The 21417-nt window shown below is 44.8% G+C and overlaps 1 protein-coding gene across 1 annotated transcript in view; it reads left to right on the forward strand.

Moving 5' to 3' along the window:
* The first annotated feature begins 11779 nt into the window (after positions 1 to 11779).
* AKAP13 (A-kinase anchoring protein 13) overlaps positions 11780 to 21417 on the forward strand; it is a 318409-nt gene continuing 308771 nt past the window's right edge. Inside the window, exon 1 of the mRNA XM_052660082.1 lies at positions 11780 to 11831. The gene's annotated coding sequence lies outside the window, so the exon portion shown is untranslated. The remainder of the gene's footprint in view (positions 11832 to 21417) is intronic.

Below are 21417 nucleotides of genomic sequence, written 5' to 3' on the forward strand. Positions count from 1 at the left end.
TCCAAGGCTTCTTCCCGACCCAGGGGTTGAACCTGGGTCTCCCGCATCACAGCCAGATGCTGTTGCTGCTGCTGCTGCTGCTAAGTCGCTTCAGTCGTGTCCGACTCTGTGCGACCTCATAGACGGCAGCCCACCAGATTCCCCCATCCCTGGGATTCTCCAGGCAAGAGTACTGGAGTGGGTTGCCATTTCCTTCTCCAGGGCATCTTCCTGACCCAGGGGTTGAACCTGGGTCTCCCACATCACAGGCAGATGCTACTGCTTGCTAATTCAGGAGACACAGGAAATGCGGGTTTAGTCTGTCAGGAAGATTCTCTGGAGTTGGGGATGGCAACCCACTCTAGTACTCTTGCCTGGGAAATCCCATGGACAGAGCAGCCTGGAGGCTACAGTCATGGGGTCACAAAAGAGTCAGACATGACTGAACATGCACATATACTGTTCTTTCTGGAAGAGGAATTGAATGAATTCCAGGGATCGTTTTTCAAAATGTTTCCTTAATGCAATATGAGATATTAATGCATTTTCCAAGAGAAATTGGTTTCATGATGAAAGAAGTTTGGGAAATAGAGTATTAAAAAAAAAACTAAACAGATTTTTAAAGGCAGTTCTTCTCAGAGTCTTCATACGTAATGGTACTATGGACAGTGAATTCTCAAGAGGACAAAACTACAGAATATAAACCATTTCTCATATTATCTTAAATAGACAGTGGTTTTTCTTAGGAAGAGTTCCAGAAACTAATGTTTTAAGGACAGCATTGTGAAAAGAAACTAGTTGAATTCTATGAATATAACATCACCTATGTAGTATTGTTATAAAAACAAGTAAACCACCCTATTCTACCAAGGAGGGATCAAATCCATTTATGCAAGAAACTACAAACAACCTAGACTCCTGAAATAAGTCAATGTCATGGAAGACAAAAAGAAAAAAAAGGGAGGGGGGAAATGTTTCTAACTTATGTGAGTCTGTGCTTAGTTGCTCAGTCGTGTCCAACTCTTTTCAACCCCATGGACTATGACCGGGTAGGCTCCTCTTGTCCATGGGGATTCTCCAGGCAAGAATAGTGGTGCAGGTTGCCATGCTTTCCTTCAGGGGATCTTCCCAACCCAGGGATTGAACCCAGGTCTTCCACATTGCAGGCGGATTCTTTACCATCTGAGCTATCAGGGAAGTTCTGATATGAACGTCTAAAGAGCTACTATTAGTAAATGCAATGAATGAACTTTGTTCAGATCACTTAGGGGACAAATAAGCCCAGCTGTAAAGATCCTTATTGGAACAACTGGTAAAGTTTGAAACTACACTGTCATTAGATAATACAAAGTAGAGGAAAAATAAGATTCTGACTCAGTTACATTCTATTCCCCAGGTCTTTCCCAAAGTGCTTTGGTACCCGGGAATCTATACTGTAAGACCTGAAAACACGACAGTTATAAGTGGTACATACCACGCGCTCAGTTGTGTCCAACTCTTCTGCAACCATATGGACTGTAGCCCACCAGGCTCCTCTGTCCATGGGATTTCCCAGGCAAGAACACTGGAATGGGTTGCCATGCTCTCCTCCAGGGAATCTTCCTGACCCAGGGACCAAACTCGCATCTCCTACGTCTCCCAGACTGCTGGTGAACTCTTTATCCACTGATCCATCGGGGAAGCCCAAGTAATATGTTGCTGCAGCTAAGTCGCTTCAGTCGTGTCCGACTCTGTGCGACCCCATAGACAGCAGCCCACCAGGCTCTCTCGTCCCAGGGATTCTCCAGGCAAGAACACTGGGGTGGGTTGCCATTTCGTTCTCCAATGCATGAAAGTGAAAAGTGAAAGTGAAGTCGCTCAGTCTTGTCTGACTCTTAGCGACCCCATGAACTGCAGCCCACCAGGCTCCTCTGTCCATGGGATTTTCCAGGCAAGAGTACTGGAGTAGGGTGCCATCGCCTTCTCTGAAGTAGTATGTTAGTTCCACGTAAAAAAAAAAAAAAAAGAAAGAAAAAGAAAAGGAACTTCCATGATGGTCCAGTGATTAGGCCTCTGCACTTCAAATGCAGGAGGTGTGAGTTCGATCCCTGGTCAGGGACTAAGATCCCACATGCCTCTTGATCGAAAAAAAAAGAAGAAAAAGAAAAAAACTCTTTTAAGCTGTACTGACACTGTAGTTATTGGGAACACTTGTGTGTGCAAATAAAGACTTCTTTAAAAACCCCATACAAGTTAGGGAACAATGTTGTATTAAAGGTGAAAATTTTTAAAAAATCTGCCCAAGAAAACCTGAGTTTTCACAAGATCATAAATTAACTATGCTCCAATAAAAATCCACCCTCTCCCCCAAAAGAACCCCAAGTTTAGGTCACCCATGAATTGCTGGAGTCCTTTTTCATTAAATAGTGTTTAAGGCTCAAAAAAAAAAAAAACCTTGGTGTTTCTTTAACTCCAGCTTCACAAACCTACCATTATAAATAATTGGGGATAATTATGAGAGCAGCTGAATAAACTGGAAAAGCCCAGGCACAAAGAAAAAAAACCATAGGATGAAATGTGCAGTGCTGGAGTCAGCCCATAAATCTCTCTGCAATCAGAGTAACAGTTCCCCGTCTTCTCCAAACTGGAACCTATGTTTAAAGCAAACACCAAAGCAAACCTAACCAGATCAAAATTATGCTACCCCCCAAAGTGAGTCTGGTTTCCTTTTACAGTTATAGGGAGAGAATCTCTGGGCCCTCAAATTAAATTCCCCTGACTCCAAACTGAGAAATACTTTAATAGCTTTTTTTTGGAGGGTAGGATGTCCCTAATCCTAAAGCTTTGGGGGCTCCCTTTTCTTCCATCAACCCTGCAGCCCCCCCAACTCTTCTCCCCTGGGAAATACAATGACTTCAGAAGCTTACTTTGATACCATGAGCAGACTTTAGCAAACCTGTTGCTGGAAGGGTCATATGGAGAAAATCAGAGTTTCCAGAAATTAAATAAATCATCTATCACTAAATGGTACATCTGGCCAATATTAATTAAAGACTGGGAAACCCCTCGGGGCAAGAGAGTAGGTGGCTGCCACATATACTGAGAGATCAATATATGACAATATGTACTTTTTGTTGGAAATTACCATTAGGATTGTGACAGAATCCAGATTTCCCTGAATTTCTCTAAATAGCACTTTTTTGGGGGCATGGTCAGGTCTACTCCTAGAGTCTTTGCTTATCGTCTGTAACAACAGAAGTGAAGGAGGAAGTTAAAGCTAGCAGAGCACTTGCATGGCACCAGGCAATGTGCTAAGGGGTGTGCAGAGACTGTGTCTATGTTTTGGCCGCCGTGTGGCTAGTGGGTGTGGGTGATCGCTTTACAAAGAATTTGAGTGTCCAGGATCTGAAGCCAGCCCTGGGATGCTTCCAAAGTTCTGGTCTTTCTGTCTAACATAAGAACTTAAATCAGCACTTAAGTCAGCACTCCAACACCTTAAGTGAAAGGGGTGTAATGAAGGCATTATGGCCTCTGTTGCTGTTCAGTTGCTCAGTCGTGTCCGACTCTTTGAGGCCCCATGGACTGAAGCATGCCAGGCTTTCCTGTCCATCACCATCTCCCGGTATTTGCTCAAACTCATGTCCATTGAGTCAGGGATGCCATCCAATGTCAGGGTCTTAAATGAGTCAGCTCCTTGCATCAGCTAGCCAAAGTATTGGAGCTTCAGTTTCAGCATCAGTCCTTCCAATGAATATTCAGGGTTGATTTCCTTTAGGGTTGACTGGTTTCATCTCCTTGCTGTCCAAGGGACTCTGAAGAGTCTTCTCCAGCACCACAGTTAAAAAGCACTGATTCTTTGGCTATCAGATTTCTTTATGATCCAATTCTCACATCCATACATGACTACTGGAAAAACCGTAGCTGTGACTGTGCAGACCTGTATTGTATTATGGCCTAGACACATGTTATGGTTGGAGCAAATGCCCAGAGGGACACTCTATCAGAATCAGTCAACCGAAGCTGTATTGTCCAGCACAGTAGCCGCAGCCAGATGTGGGGTTTTGAGCATTTGAAATGAGGCTAGCCTGAACTGAGATGTGTTGTAAGTATAAAACACATATTGTTTTCTTTTGAAGACTCAGTATGATTTGAAAAAAGAATACCTCGGACTTCCCTGGGGGTGTGTGCATGCTTGCTCAGTCGTGTTCAACTCTTTGCGACCCCATAGACTGCGGCCCACCAGACTCTTTTGTCCATGGGATTCTCCAGGCAAGAATACTGAAATGGGTTGCCGTTTCCTCCTCCAGGGGATCTTCCTGACCCAGGGATCGAAACTGTGTCCTACATCTACGGCATTGGCAGGTGGATTCTTTACCACTAGCCACCTGGGAAGCCCTCCTTGATGGTGCAGTGGATAAGAATCCGCCTCCCAACACAGGGACACAGGTTCAATTCCTGGTCTGGGAAGATCCTACATGCCTCAGAGCAACTATTAATTAGCCTGTGCACCGCAACTATTGAACCTGTGCTCTAGAGCCCAGGCGGGATCCACAACTAGTGAGCCCACGAGCAGCGGCTATTGAACCCCACGTGCCTAGAGCCTGCACTGTTCAACAAGAGAAGCAACTGCAACGAGAAGCCCTTGTACAGCAATGAAGACCCAATGCAGCCAAAAATAAATAAACTAAAAAAATATATATATATACCTCTTCTCAGCCATAAGAAGGAATGAAATAGTGCCATTTGCAGAGATATGAATTACCTTAGAGACTGTAAAACAGAGTGAAGTAAGTCAGAAAGAGAAAAACAATTATTTTATAGTATCGCTTATATATGGAATCCAGAAAAATGGTACAGATGAACTTATTTGCAAAGCAGAAATAGAGACACAGATGTAGTGTCTGTGTCTACTTACAGATACCAAGGGGGAAAGAGTGTGGGATGAATTGGGAGATTGAAACTGACACACATCCAATACTAGTATAAATTAGGTAACTAATTAGAACTTACTGTATAGCATAGGGACCTCTACTTAATGCGCTGTGGTGATCTAAATGGGAAGGAATTCCAAAAAAGAGGGGATATGTATACATAGAGCTGATTCACTTTGTTGTACAGCAGAAACTATCACAACATGATAAAGCAACTATACTTCAAGGAAAAATTTAAAAACAAACCAGAATTAACCCTTTCTAGTTGAAAGTTAAAAAAAAGCATACCTCATTAATAAATTCTCATATGTACCACATGTTGAAATGACCATGTTTACGTTCAGATCAGTTCAGTTGCTCAGTCATGTCCGACTCTCTGCGACCCCATAAATCGCAGCATACCAGGCCTCCCTGTCCATCACCAACTCCTGGAGTTCACTCAAACTCATGTCCATCGAGTCAGTGATGCCATCCAGCCATCTCATCCTCGCTCGTCCCCTTCTCCTCCTGCCCCCAATCCCTCCCAGCATCAGAGTCTTTTCCAATGAGTCAACTCTTCGCATCAGGTGGCCAAAGTACTGGAGCTTCAGCTTTAGCATCATTCCTTCCAAAGAAATCCCAGGGCTGATCTCCTTCAGAATGGACTGGTTGGATCTCCTTGCAGTCCAAGGGACTCTCAAGAGTCTTCTCCAACACCACAGTTCAAAACCATCAATTCTTTGGCGCTCAACTTTCTTCACAGTCCAACTCTCACATCCATACATGGCTACTGGAAAAACCATAGCCTCGACTAGATGGACCTTTGTTGGCAAAGTAATGTCTCTGGTTTTCAATATGCTATCTAGGTTGGTCATAACTTTTTCTTCCAAGGAGTAAGCATCTTTTAATTTCATGGCTACATTTGTTTAAATATAATACCATTAAAATTGATTTCATCTGTTTCTTTTTAAATGTGGCTACTAGAAAATTTTAAATCACAAATGTGGCTCACCATATATTTCTACTGGACAGGTTTGGGCTTGATATTGAGAAAGAAAATTTCTCCCAACCACCCAAGAAGTGAAAAAGTGTTGGACTGCAAAATCTGCCACCTGGAGCCCAGTTTCTCTTTGAGATTCTCCTGTTCCCCACCCTCATCGTCATCTCTCACTTAAATTCAGTTTAAACACATGGTATGAAGGTGATCTTTCAAGATAAAAATCTGTTCTCATCCTGGTTCCATGGCTTAAAATCCTTTGGGGTTTTTGTCCTGGCCTTTTAGGCCATACTTCTTAGCAAAGCAGTGTAACCTGGCTTTGGCTGACTTCTTCCAGCTTCACCTTTCACCCTTATTGCTCCAGTTTCATGTGTGTGTGTTGTGTTTCTGATACCTCCTCGTCTTTGCATTGGCTCTTCCTTTTCCTGAGAATGTCCTCTCTGCTTGCCACACATACCCAAACGTCCTGCACTAGCTATACCAACCACTGTCCTTTAACCGGTGGATTGTCCTCCAAGACCTAGCTTTACAGTCGCTCCTCTTGGTGCCTCCCCTGAACTTTCACCCTCTTAAGTGTTCTTCTCTAAGCTCCCTAACACCCTACATCTGCTTTTGTGGAGGCACTTACAGTTCTGATTTCCTGCTGGCTCGATCGTCTGCTTCCCTCGTTTGACTCAGTTCCTTAAAGCCAGGAACCTTGTTCTTCATCTCGAATCCCAGGACCAAGCCTAAGCCTGGCACCCAGTGAACATTCAATAGCTGCTTGTAAGTGAATTGAGAAGCAGGTCAGAGACCAGGGGTCATCCACTCCCAAATGGTGTATCAGTTAGAACTCTTGTGGATGCAAAGTGACAGAAACCTCCACTCTGACCGGTTTGATTGTCTTACAGGATTGAAAAGCCTGTGTGTTCTAGCTTCAGGAACTGCTGGATTCCGTTGTCCAATCAGTGTCACTGAGATGTTGGTTTTCTTTTTTCTTTTTTCCCATTTCTCTACCTCTCCACTGTGCTGGTTTTGTGTGAAGAGATTCTGTCCTTAGGACAACGAGATGGCTGATAAGCCTATCTTCCAGTTTCCAGTTGAGAAAAACAATGTTAGCCACCTTGATAGTTTGAACAGAGGGTAGAATTTGCTCCTGCTGCCTCTAATTGGCCTGTCTGGGGGTCATGCGCCCAAGTCTGAACTAATAATTGTTGACGTGTGATAAGAAACATTGATTGGCTCAGGTTTAATCATATGATGAAGCAATGGAGCTGAGACTCACCTCAAGCAAGAGACTGAAAGCAAAAGCTCCTGAGGGCAACAGCAGGGTTCTCTTCGTATTCAAAGGGAATAAAGAGTCCGCTGCAATGAAAGAAGAGCCCCGAGGCAAGTTGGTTCCAGAGTGCCTTCTTTTGCAAAAGTAGACATTTTCGGGACCATGGATGTCAAGAGAAATTCATGTTCTTAAAACTGCACTGATTTTGTTTTTTTCCCTTGTTTTTGCATTTTCAAGGGACTCTGTAAACTGGGTTATTCTTGTTAGATGTACAGGTATCATGTGCTGAGCTGTGCTCAGTCGTTTCAGTCGTGTCCAACTCTTTGTGACCCTATGGACTGGCCCGCCAGGCTCTGTCCGTGGGATTCTCCAGGCAAGAATACTGGAGTGGGTTGCCATTTCCTTCTCCAAGGGAATCTTCCCAACCCAGGGATCGAACCCAGGTCTCCCGCATTCCTCTGAGCCACCAGGAAAAGTGAAAGTAAAGTCGCTCAGTCATGTCCGACTCTTTGCGACCCCAGGGACTATAGCCTATCAGGCTCCTCCGTCCATGGGATAAGAGTGCTGGAGTGGATTGCCATTTCCTTCTCCAGGGGATCTTCCCGCATTACAGGCAGACGCTTTACCGTCTGAGCCACCAGGGAAGCCTGAGCCACCAGGGAAGGCTTGTGCAAATCAACTGGAGAGCTATGTCAGTTGACTAGAGAGACAGGTTAGAGAGAGTTGAGAGACGCAAAATCCTACTGCTGCTTGATAAGACCCTGCTCTCTTTCCTGGCTTGAAAACTTACTCAGGAAAGTGAGAGAATGACTGAACTCCAAATCTCTTTCTGGTGAAATGGGGCACACTGAATGGAGACATTTGGTGTCCCTCGGAAGAACAAGTCTTTAGTATCAGGGACCGTCAGTTCCAGGGCACCTCACAGTAGCTCCTTCTGTACAAATTCATTCATGCAAAACTTCTGAGTGCCTAACTATTCCCATTGGCAGTCTGTAAGGTAGGAGAGAGAGAGAGATAAACAAAACAGATTTTAGGGAGCTCACATTAGAGAGAGCCAATAGAAACACAAATAAGATACTTTCACACTGAGATAAATGCTATGAGTAAGTTTGAGTGATAAGAATGAGAGGAAGTAAGAGTGAGTTATTTTAGGTAGATGTTTTCTCAAAGGTGGGATGAGAGCTGGTGCCTGGAGGATGAGAAAATGCCAAGCATGCAAATCACTATTTAGGACTTCCCAAGAAGATGGAGAGTATAGTTGGGAAATGTGGAGTAGCACCTTGCTCCTCAAGGGGAGATTCCAGACCAGCAGCATCAGAACCCCTGGGAGCTTATTAGACATGCCGAATCCCAGAACCCACCCCAGCCCTACTGAGTCAGAATCCACATTTAATGAAGTGGCCCAGGTGATCCGTAGGCATGGCAAACTTTGAAAAATGCTGGGCTCTTGATCTTTTCTGCAGCTCACTGGGAAGGTATAAAACCTGCTGAGGCAGGGAGTAGGGAATATTGCTGTCAACAGCCGCTAGAAATGGAACATTTGCTGCTGGTGCTTCTGTAACAGACCAGCCGGCGTGCTGGAGAAGATCATGAGGTTTTCACGTGTTAGGGTCCTAGAGGTTTTCTAGGTTAGTTCCCTTGCTTTACAGGAGACTGAGTTTCTTGGAGAAGGCGTGACCTGCCCAAGGTGGGCGCCTCTGGGCAGGATCTAGGATCTAGGAGTTTCCTTTCTCTGGGCTACCTTTCAAATATTGACAGGACAGATTAGAGTGAGAATGGAGGAGGGAATGATGAGGTGATTGGGAAATATTTTCACATGCAGCACTGGAAAACAGCTGGCCTTGGTGTTTCATTCTGTGAGGCAGAACTAAGAAAATATACATGAGAACCAGGTTCATTTACAGGGAAGCAAATTTCAGCTCAAGGCTAGGAACCTTTCTAAGATTTAGAGCCAAACAAATGGAAGTGCCTCATATAGGCAGTTAGTTCAGTCGCTTAGTCGTGTCTGACCCTTTGCTACCCCATGGACTGCAGCACACCAGCCTTCCCTGTCCATCACCAACTCCTGGAGCTTGGTCAAACTCATGTCCATTGAGCCGGTGATGCCATCCAACCAACTCATCCTCCGTTGTCCCCTTCCCTTCCTGCCTTCAATCTTTCCCAGCATCAGGGTCTTTTCCAATGCGTCAGTTCTTCACATTAGGTGGCCAAAGTATTGGAGCTTCAGCTTCAGCATCAGTCCTTCCAATGAATATTCAGTCCTTCCAATGAATAATCCTTTAGGATTAACTGGTTGGATCTCTTTGCATTCCAAGGGACTCTCAAGAATCTTCTCCAACACCACAGTTCAAAAGCATCTATTCTTCGGCACTCAGCTTTCTTTATGGTCCAACTCTCATATCCATACATGACTACTGGAAAAACCATAGCCTTGACTAATGGACCTTTGTTGGCAAAGTAATGTCTCTGCTTTTTAATATGCTATCTAGGTTGGTCATAGCTTTTCTTCTACGGAGAAAGCGTCTTTTAATTTCATGGCTACACTCACCATCTGCAGTGATTTTGGAGCCCCCCAAAATAAATGGTGTTTATTTATTACTGCCTGTATGGGAGACAGAGCCTCCGGCCCACTATCGCTGCAGCTCCGGGCTCTTTCTTCTCCTCCAATCTCAGCAGGGGCATCAGGAATGGGCCCCAACAGCCTCGGGCCTCACACCCTGAGCCATCAGGTGTTTTAATGGTGTTTAAAAAAATAAAAGTCTCTCACTGTTTCCCCCGTCTATTTGCCATGAAGTGACGGGACCGGATGCCATGATCTTCAATTTTTGAATGTTGAGTTTTAAGCCAGCCTTTTCACACTCCTCTTTCACTTTCATCAAGAGGCTCTTTAGTTGTTCTTCGTTTTCTGCCATAACGGTGGTGTCATCTGCATATCTAAGGTTATTGATATTTCTCCCAGCAATCTTGATTCTAGCTTGTGCTTCATCTAGCCCAGCACTTCTCATGATGTACTCTGCATTTAAGTTAAATAAGCAGGGTGACAATATACAGACTTGATAGTACTCCTTTCCCAATTTGGAACCAGTCTGTTGTTCCATGTGGGGTTCTACTGTTGCTTCTTGAACTGCATACAGATTTCGCAGGAGGCGTTTTCCTTCCCAGGGATTTGGGGTGGGGAAAGCTTGGGTGGGGCGAGGGCTGGTGAGAAGCCGACTGGCCGGCCTCAGATTGCTGGGGCCTACGGACAGGACGGCGCAGGGTGTGGGGCCAGAGGCGGTTGGGGCCCTTTCCTGACGCCCCCGCCGAGACTGGAGGAGAAGAAAGAGCCCGGAGCTGCAGCGATAGAGGGCCAGAGGCTCTGTCTCCCATACAAACAGTAAGTATCCACAAAATCCCCACTCTGGTAGGAGCTTGACTGGATCAGGGTTTCACAAAAGATAGTCGCTTGCATCTTCACATTTTTGTGGGGCATACTGTTTGTAAGTATTTTAAGTTGATATAAAAATATGAATATGTGTAAAAGTACACTAATCTTCATTGTACACTGGATGAATTTTCACCGTTTAAGTCTATACCTTTGTTATCTACCATCCAGATCAAAATACCAAACGTGCCCAGCACCCGCCCTACACTTTCCAGCCAATAATGCTTCTCTCTCTAGGTAACCACTGTTCTTGCTTTGATTACAATCAATTTGCACATCTCTGAACTTATATGAAGTTCATATAAACTGTGTCCATTTTTTACGTAAAGTTTTTCTTTAAGTAGATTCATTTTTATCTAAGAAACAACATAAATGAAATAATCGTTTGATGTGAGAGGTGTTTCCCCCCAATATACACTAAAACGCACAACTTGCAAAATGAGCTTCTTCGTGTACCAAGAGACCACATTTTGTTTCTCAAAAGCGACCAGATGATTTTTTATGTCCTTGCAACTTGAAGATTTGCGGTGAAAAGCCCAAAGTTCACGGAATACCCTGTCACAATCCCGATGCCGTCATACGCCAGCGACCCATCTAACTAAAACACTTGTTGAATACCTAGCAGCGACTCTCAAAGGCACTGCGCTCCACTCTCTGGAAAGACCCCACTTTCTGATTTCAAGGGGAGGGAAAGAGAAGAGTAAATCATCTCAGGGTGTGTTACGGTAAGTGCTGCAGCTCAGGTGAGCACCCTGACACAGAGGAAGGGCGGTTTCCGGAGTCAGGGAGCAGAGGAGAGGGTGGGTGAGCATATCAGTCGGCACCTCCACCAGCCACCCGACTTTGATCACTTCGCCGCAGCGCAGCAGCTGCGGTCAACCTCAGCCTTCCTTAGCAACCTGAGGGGCCGCCCAGGCGCCTTCCTATTAGCCGGGAGAGGTTTGATGGGCAGCTCTGCCGCGCAACCCCGGCGCGCAGCTCCTGGCGCCGCGCTCACTCACGGCGGGCTCGGAGGCGTTACCGCCCCCCGGGTGTCCCGCCCACCTCCCGAGCGGCGCGCGGCGCATGCGCCGGCGGTTTGGGGCTGTGGGCAGGGCTAGCGCCGAGCCGGAGCAGCTGCGGAGAGGGTCCTGGGCTCCGCCGAGGTCGCCGCTCCCGCTCCTCGCTTCGGCCGCCGCCGTTTCCAAGCCGCCGCCGGGGGAGCGGCCGCTTATTGTCTTTCTCCGCGGCCAAGGTGCGGAGCTGCTCCAGCTCGGCCCGCGGGGGAGCCCCGGGCACCGCACGGTGAGAGCGCGACTGAACTCGGCGGAGTTGGGGGAAGTTTTGCGGTTAGAGGAGGGGTCGCGGCGGGGAGCGCGGGCCGCTCCGGGAGGGGGCGCGGGGCTGCTGGGGTGCGGCCGGCGGCGCGCGCGGGCTGGGATGCATGGGCGCGGGGGATCGCCCCCCGGCTCCCCGCGCCTCAGCCCGGGCCCCCCATCACGCATTGTCTGCCCGGGGCCGCGGCGCGCCTCGCGGCTCCCGCAGCCCAACCCCGGGGCCGCCTCCGCTCCCGGGTTGGGGGGGCGCGGCCGATCCCGCCCGGCTGCGATGCCCCCTTCCCGCGAGGCATCCCGGCGGGGCCCGGACCTCCGGGTAGGCTCCTCCAGGAGCGGGGGCCGCAGTCGCCCCCCGCCCCCGGGAGCTGCGGCTGCTCCGCGGGTCCCACCGGTCCGGGAGCCGGCGAACAAGTGCCGAAGACGCGAGGGAGCGGCTCTCGGGGGCTGCGGCGAGCGGTAAACACGCCGGGCCGGGCCGGCCTCGCGGGGGCGCCCTGGGCGCCTGCTCCCGGGGGCGCGGCCGGGGCGCCCGCGCGGGTCGGAGACGTGCAGCCCGGGGGGACCCGCCTTGGGACCGTGGCCTGGGCTCCGCTCTCGTCGAGTTCAAGTGCAGCCAAACTTTGAAACCAAAGAATACTTTTTTTTTTTTTTTTTGGTAAATACCACTTACTGAACCCCTTTTCCTTCCCCCCTCTTCCCCCCCACCAAAGTCAACCAGTAGGTTAAACTTTTAAAATAAATATGGGGGAAGTCCTCAAGAGTTTTTCTATCAGAAGAAAGGATAGGGTTTTGTTTTTTTTTGGTAATAGTGCTTAGAACAAAATGACTCCGTAGCATTTAGTTTTCTAGATCTTAACTGTGAACTCAGGAGTTCACAAATGTAAGTTGGATTGAGCAATACTTGGTGTTCAGTCTGAGCTTTTTAACACTCCTCAGTGAAGTTATTTTGAGAGTTTGTTGCCGCAGGCATACGGAACTAAAGTAAAAAACAGTGCCTTTTTTTCTCGTTCAGCAACCCCCTCCCCCGTTTTATTTTCATAAGTAACTTTTTCTATTTTTTTTTTTTAAATCGTTGGATCCCCCAGATCAGGATAAACGCTGGAAGAATCACTTGGAAGAATCATTTTCAGCAAGTTTGTAAAGGAGCTGTGATAAATCATTGTTACAGTCCCGTAGCCTTCCGTGGTCTCTTGGGGATTTGCAGACGGCAAGCCCTGTTGTCAAGCTTTGGGTGCTTCGTTCTGCTGAATTCAGTTCATTTGGCTTATGAAGTCAGAATGATTCTGTTTAAATCCCCATGGTGGATCCAGCGTAAATGTCTGTCAAATTGCGTGGTGGAAGAAAATGACCAGAATGTGTTTCTATCAATTGTTTTGTATTCCTTTGCCGTCTGTTAAATTAACAAGTAAACTTCGAACCAAACACCGTGCGGGTCAGTTTGCCGTTCGATTGGTTTCTCCTGCTGAGTGACCGATGTGAGGTGTGCCCTGGGTTTTTCTGGTTTCTTTGGCCTCATTTTGCAACTGTGTTCACCTGCCAAAGCTAAAGAAAAATGTCCTGATGGCATAAGCTTGGATTTTTGAAGTACAGCCACAAGGTTGGTTTTAGGAGTCATGATCCTTGCCCTTTGGGTTTTCCTTCCCAAAGTTGTGCAGCTTTAGATGGCTTGTGTGTAGGGGGTGGGGTGGGGGCTGGGAGGAGGGGTTGACAGAGGTTGGAAGTTGTTGTCAGGGAGGGACAAAATGTAAACAAACACTGCTTAGAACCTTAAGTGACAAGCAGATCAGTTCCTCTGCCTCTCTGATAGCATGTTATGCATATCTTGTTTTAAGGGTTTCTTGCACTTCATTTTTTTTTTTGCCTAAGGACTAGTTACTGCATATGTGGTATAAATGGACTCCTCTTCCAGCCTGTTGACTCCGGAGGGCTGTGATGAGTCTCAGCTGTGTGCCTCTTTGCCCAGAAGGAGTCTTAGCACAGGTGCTCAGAAGGTATTTGTATTGGGTGAAGTGGCTTGGTTGGTACTTCACCCGAACATGGGACCCAGAGAACCACTGAACCTGTTCACGGTGACAGCTTACTTGCAGGCCTGTAATGCGATTTACTGTACTTCATACAAGGATGTCTGACCTTTCCTGTTAACCCGTTACTTACTTCTTGATAAGAATCGAGGTTTAAATCGTGTGCTGTGGATTTTGTAAAGTGGTTTCTGATTGGGGAAATTTCTCCCTTTTTTGTTGAAATGGCTAAGACTGCCCGACACATCCATTCATTCACTCCCCTGCCTGTTTATACCTCTGTTGTGACTTGGGGAGGTAGCACAGTGTAGAAGAACGCACATTCTTTGGAATTAGGTAAATTTGAATTCAAATCCCCGCCCTTCCGTTGACTAGGTGGGTAGCCTTGAGCAGGCAGGTCCCTTATCCCCTCTGAGCTTCGGCTTCCTACCGTGTAAGGTATAGTAACATACTTTAGAGCCTTCTTAGAAATAAATGAAGCTGTGTGATGACCGTCATAGTATGCCTGTTATCTGGTAGCTGTAATGACAGTGATTTGGGTACTTTTTTGAATGATTTAAAGCATGTTTAAAAGTCTGATGCATCTGAGCATACTGGTTTCTCTGTTTTACATAAAGAGGGAACCCTTCTCAGGACACTCAAAACCGGTGCTGTGGGACAGCCCAGAGGGATGGGGTGGGGAGGGAGGTTGGGGGGGGTTCAGCATGGGGGACACATATCCACCCGTGGCTGATTCATCTTGATGTGTGGCAAAAACCACCACAATATTGTAAAGTAATTAGCTTTCAATTAAGATAAATTAATTTTTTTTAAAAGAAATACATAGTGGCTGTTGTGAAATAATATTTGGTATTCCTACTGATAGTAATATATATAATTATTTGTTATGTTTTGATTTGTTAATTCTATAAAAGTAGTGCCCCTAGTATAACAATTTTTAAAAAAAGAGGGAATGCTTCTGGGAATTGAGTCTTAAATGCAGTTTTTTAAAAGGTGAAGTTGAACTGAACGTTAGTAGAATTAGCAGTTTTATCTTCTCAATCAGTTGTTAATCTTTGAGTGGGCCTGGCAGTGTGACTCAGTAGGACAGAACTCTGCATTTACAGTGTTTAGGAAATGGTCAGAAATGGGTTGTTTTCAAGACTTGGAGTAGGGTATCTGAGTTATTTAGTTCCAGCTCTTCTTCCTTATTTTACCTTAATTTTGAAAAATAGTTGATATGGATTATGACTGCATTTCTCAAACTTGCTTAAAATGGAACTGGCCTGTGGGTTAACAGAGGTGGTATTACTTCCTCTTCAAAAACGCTTTTGAAGGTGCCACCATTTGTGGGAGGAAGCAGTGATTTAAATCAGTTATGCCAATGTATTTAGAAAATTCACAATACCAAGTGGAAGAGATACATTCCAGAAATATTAACCTGTCATGGCATTTCTGTATATTGAATCTCATCTTTCCATTTTTTAATAAAATAAAGGCAAAAAGTTAATCATGAAGGATTCCAGTAAACCTTTAAAAATTATATTTGACCAGACTCACAGATTGAGGGGGAAAAACCAAAGCTGACAAAGCTAGATGAACCCACTTGGACTTTTGATAATTCCCTTTTAAAGTTAACGTTGCCGTGCGCTTGAATACGCAGGGTTATTACTGGTGGGGACAAGCATCCATTTGGAAGCTGTGCTCCCGAGTCACTGTCAGGCTGTCTTACCCGCCGTCCGTGGGGAAAGAGGAGGAAGCTGTTGGTGGAAAGAAGTTAGCTTCCTTCACGTGTCTTCGAATTTGTGGTCCTGTAGTCCACAGGGGTTGTTGGGGACAGACTGAGTAGAAGATGGGTAGATAACCCATCTTGGTCCGTCCTTGCTCAAAGAAGGCACCAGGAGGCCTGATACCGAGATACGCTGGTTATTACAAGTGTTTGTGTAGGACAGTGGTATATTTTCCTTTACTTCTTCAGAGCTGTGTTCAGAGCCCTGGAAAGGTGGGTGTCAGTGTGCCTGATGTGGCTGTTGGCATGGGGAGAAGGGATTTACCATTTATGTCCCTCAGTAAGCTCTCCTATTAGTAATCAGTCCTTTTGAAGTTTCACTTATGATCCTGTCGTAAGCCCGTGTTTGGCCACAGAAATCGTCTTTACCACTTCAAAAGGCTAGTTATTCCTGAATGGTTAGGAATTAAGTATGTTGCACTGTAATGAGTTAGTCTTCTAGACAGCTGAAGATGTCAAGCAAGAGAAAAGGACCTTGGAGTTAGGCAATGTAGTGTTCCATCGACCCAAGGCAATTGCTGGTGATGTCTGCTGAAAGCGTGTGATCCAGGACCGCATGGCTGACTTCCTGAGCTTCACCAGTTACTGGCAGTGTGTTCTTGAGGAGGCCACTTCATGTGTCTCAGACTTAGCATCCTTACTTATGAAATAAGGACAAATTTGATATTGTCATCCAATCTCCTGCCCTCTACTGTCCGTGAGAAACTCCGGAGGTAAAACACTGCACAAGTGCTTTGTCTTGTAGTTCTGTTGGTTGGCTACTGGTTTGGATCAAATTCGAATCCTAGTATAAAATGGGAAAACATCTAATGAAGTTGATTGATTTTTTTCTTTATAAATATTATACCATTTCTTTTGCTGTTCTTAGGAAAATGGATACTTCTCACTTTCGCCTCTTTGTAGATTTCCTTTTACAATGTATTTGTTATGGGATATTTTTCTAAATTCAGTGCTTGCTGGGAGACCCACATTACTCTGAAATCACAGGAACTGACATTGGATCCCAGTACTTGAAGTCAGGTGAAACCACAATAAACAGTGAACAAAGAATGTCAGAATGTTTTAGAAGTGTACAAAAGAAGCTAGTCACTGTCTGATCTTTACTGACTCATTTTCTTAAAAAAAGGCTTACTCAAATCAGGGAATGTGCCTCTTATGTGTCAGATGTTATACTGTGTGTCTTACATTTTATATGTGACTGAGCTGTGTGGCATGTAGGGTGTTAGTTCCCAGACCAGGGATTGAACCCTACATTGGGAGTGTGAAGTCTTAACCACTGGACCACCAGGAAAGTCCTACATTTATTTCATTTTTGAAACAAATCAGTGAGGCAGGACTTACTGATTCATTCTAGGAGGGCTCCCCTGGTGGCTCAGATGGGAAAGAATCTGCCTCAGTGCAGAAGACCCAGGTTCCTTGAATCGGGCAGATCCCCTGGAGAAGGAAATGGCAACCCACTCCAGTATTCTTGCCTGGAGAATTCCATGGACATAGGAGCCTGGCAGGCTACAGTCCATGGGGTCATAAAGAGTTGGACATGACTGAGTGAGTAACACTTTCAGGAGGGGGAAACACCCACGAAAATGATTTGACAGTGGTCACATAGTTTTAAATTTTGGTGCTAAAATTTGAATAATCTGAACTCACTTTATTCTGACTGCAAAGGGTATGCTTTTCACATCATTAATGTCACCTGAGAAGAGTACAGTTTGTAAACAAATCAGGTTTATTGAGTTGCTGTTTATGTGATAAAATGCACCCATTTTAAGTGTACAGAGTTTGACAAGTTTTGACGAATATATTCATGCATGTAACTTAACAGCACAATAAAGGTATAGAATGTTTCCATCACTCCAGAAAGTTCCTTTGTGTTCTCCAGAGAGTTCTGCCTCCACCCCTCACTCTGCTGCCTAGCTCACCATAGGCAGCCATCACTCTGCTCTCTGTCACCAGTTTTGTTTACAAACTATGGCCCGCAGACCAGATCTGCCCTGCTGTGTTTTTTTTTAATTACTCTTTATTGGGACACAGCAGTGTTGCTTTGTTTCCATATTGTGTGTGGTTGCTTTGGTGCTACAGTGACAGCAGTTACAAGACACCCTGTTATCCACAAAGCTGAAAATATTTACTATCTCACAGAAAAAGTGTGCTAAGCCTTGTTCTGTATAACTAATTATAATGATGACATTTGAACAATTCTGTAGTATTCAGTGCATATTCAGCTTTTCCTGTTTGTCCTCCAAATAGCTTTTTGTAGTTAATTAAAAAAAAAATCAGGATATTATTCCATTGCATGTGTGTGTATACGTGGGCACACGCACATTTGGACATAGTTCTGTGAATAGTGTCGCTATGAACATGGGGGGGGGGGCATGTATCTTTTTGGATTAGAGTTCTAAACTTTTCAAGTTGTCTTCTTATTACTGCCCCACCTGAAAGTAAAAAGACTTTGCTCTGTATTTTTCTCCTAGAATTATCATAGTTCAAAATTTTACAGTTTAGGTTTATGAATCACTTGAGTTAATTTTTCTAATGGTACAAAGTGTGGATTGAGATTAATTTTTATTTTTTTTTTTGCATGTGGGTGTGTGTAGTTGTTCCCAGCAATGTGTTTTGAAAAGACATCTTTCTCCATAGAATTGCCTTTGTACCTTTGCTGAAAGCCACTTGATGATGTATGTGTGGGTCTGTTCCTGGATTCTGGATTCTGTCATATTGGTCTGTCTTTCATTTTTCTTCTACCACACTGTTGATTACTGTATCTATATAGTAAGTCTTGAAATCAGGTAGTATGAGTTCTCTAATTGAGTTATTTTTCAGAATTATCTTTGAGTATTCTAGTTGCTTTGCCTTTCCAAGTATGTTTTACTTACTTATTTTTATTTATTTTTTGGCTGCACTTCAAAGCTTGTGGGACCCTACTTCCCTGACCAGGGATTGAATCTGGTCCCTTGACAGTGAAAGTCTTAACCATTGGATCTCCAGGGAATTCCCCCAAGTATATTTTAGAATCATCTTGTTTAGAAGAATCCCGCCAGGATTTCTGATTGGCCCTGTATTGAATCTGTAGATCACTTAGGGTAGAATTGACAGCTTAGCCATATTGAGCCATGAACATGATTTATGATGTTCTATTTATTTAGACTTTTTTTTTTTAGTTGTTAGTGTTTTGTAGATTGTAGTCATTGGATCTTGCATATTTTTAAAATAAGATTAATATGTATTTCATATTTTCTGGTGCTGTTGTGAATGATGCTTTTAAAATTTCAGTTTCCTGTTGTTCATTGCTAGTCTGTAGAAATAGGATTGAATTATTTTATGCAGACCTTTTGTCTTACAGACTTTCCTGGTGGCTCAGACGGTAAAGCGTCTGTCTACAATGCGGGAGACCCGGGTTCAATCCCTGGGTTGGGAAGATCCCCTGGAGAAGGAAATGGCAATCCACTCCAGTACTATTGCCTGGAAAATCCCATGGACAGAGGAGCCTGGCAGGCTGCAGTCCATGGGGTCGCAAAGAGTCGGTCGCGACTGAGCGACTTCACTTTCCTTTCCTTTGTTTTACAAACTTGCTAAACTTACGTGGGCTCTTGTTTGTAGACAGTAATGTCATTGGCACATACAGGAAGTTTGATTTCTTCTTTGCAGTCTATATGCCTTTTATTTCTTTTTCTTTATTGAACTGGCTAGGACCTAAGTAGACCTTTTCCTGATGTTAGGGGGAAAATATTCCTCTTTCACCATTAACATGATGTTCTTTATAGTTTTTGTTTTTGTAATTGTAAAGGTGTTCTTTATCAAGTTGATAAAGTTCTGTTTCTAGTTAGCTGAGTTTTTATCATGAATGGATACTGAATATTGTCACAGGCGTCTTCTGCATCTGTTGAGGTGATCATATATTTTTTCTTCTTTAATCAGTAGATATGGTGAATTACACTGCTTTTTCAGTGTTGAACTAGCCTTGTATTCTTTTGATAATCCTCAGTCATGATGTATTTTTATATATTGTTGGATTCAATTTGCTACTGCATCTTTTTTATTTGTCTATTAATGTTCCTTTAAAAAGTTCTTGGTCATATGTGTAATACTCATATCATAGTTGTTTAAGTCCTAGCTCATTAATTCCATTATTTGTTTCTATAGGCCTTTTTTTTTTTTTTTTCTTTTTTGGGTCACATCTTGGTAATTTCTTGTTAGATCCTAGAAATGGTGAATTTTAATTTGTTGATTGCTGTTAATTGGTCCAAGTTAGATCAACCCTAGCTGTATCCTTCTACTCTCAGACTTGTTTCACCCCATTATTAAGGCATGAAGCCGCCATAGTTTTCATTGAAGAGTGGTATGTTCTCCGTTCTCGCTGGTCTGAGTCTCTGCCAGCCCTGTGTGAGCTCTGGGGTTATGTAGCATATGGCCCTTGGGTCACTCTTTGCCTGCCCTTGTAGATTTACAGTATGCACACACAGCTTATTCTTCGTCATTAGACTCAAGCAGGCTTCTGTGCTGATTTCTGGAGATCCTTCTTCATGCAGCTTCCTCCTTTCTGGAACTCTGGTTTTTAGTTCCTAAGCCTTCTCATGCTCTTGGACTTCCTACTTCACAAGCCTGCCTTGCTCTGCTTGAGCTCCTCAAAGCACATGGTCCAGGATGTGCCTCCAGGCTGAGAAAGCTGGTGCATGTGTGGAGGTCACCTCTTCCCAGTCCTGTGCTGCTGGTGGTCCCGTGACTAAAAGGTGTTGCCATTTTGCCATCCAGTTTTTTGTTTGTTGGTGGGGGGTGGGAGCAGGAAGGAGTCTGGATCCAGGTACTCCATCATCGTTGCAAATTGAAATCCTTTGAAAGAGTATAATTTATTGATGATGCTTAAAATCTCCTTACAGGAGTCTTCAAGTCTTCGTGGGTGTAAATATCAAAGAAATGTTTGTTAAATGTCTATGTAGCTAGCCTTTACTCTGTAGGGAATACAGAAGAAGTCATGTCCAACTGTTTGCGACCCTATTTACTGTAGCCCTCCAGGCTCCTCTGTCCATGGGATTTCCCAGGCAAGAATATTGGAGTGGGTTGCCATTCCCTTCTCCAGGGGATCTTCCCGACCCAGGGATCAAACCTGGGTCTCTTGCTTGGCAGGCAAATTCTTTACTACCTCTATAGTATATACGTGAGATTAATCAAAGATGTGAAATGCTCTAGTGATGAGCAAAAAGTGGTCTGATACTTTCATATAACAATTCTTTCTTTTACATCTTTGTTTCTTAACCTGTATTTATAATTTCCTTCTATGGCACAGGCTGAGGTGAGTCAGTGGGTAGAGTATTGGCTCTTTAGATGTGTTTGGGGACTTATTTGCTCTGTGGCTTTAGGTAAATTGTCTCTGAAAATCAGCATTCTCTTTCGTAAAATAGGCATGTGACATACGTTGTAAGGTTGTTTGTTAATTTATTCAGCACACATTTGGGTGCCTTCTGTCGTCAAGCACTTTCCTAGGTGATGGGATTTCAGAGACAAAAGGCAGTTGCTGCCATCGAGGGGCTGACATCTTAGTGAGAGAAGCAGAACATAAACAGGTAGAAGGCCGGTCGTGACAACTGTAGGAAGAAGATGAAGAGTGTTCAGAACACTGGGAGAGGATGTCGGCTTCCTGGGGTGAGGCTCCTGAGAGAGACCTGAGGGGAGTGGCGAGAGCAGACCTGAAGGGCTCTGGATGTCCGCGTGGAAGGAGCACTGGGGCAAAGACCCTGAGGTGAGAGTGCGGACGTGCGGACGGGGGCGGAGGA

The sequence above is a fragment of the Budorcas taxicolor genome, chromosome 21, assembly GCF_023091745.1.
Source record: "Budorcas taxicolor isolate Tak-1 chromosome 21, Takin1.1, whole genome shotgun sequence".
Classification (NCBI taxonomy): domain Eukaryota; kingdom Metazoa; phylum Chordata; class Mammalia; order Artiodactyla; family Bovidae; genus Budorcas; species Budorcas taxicolor.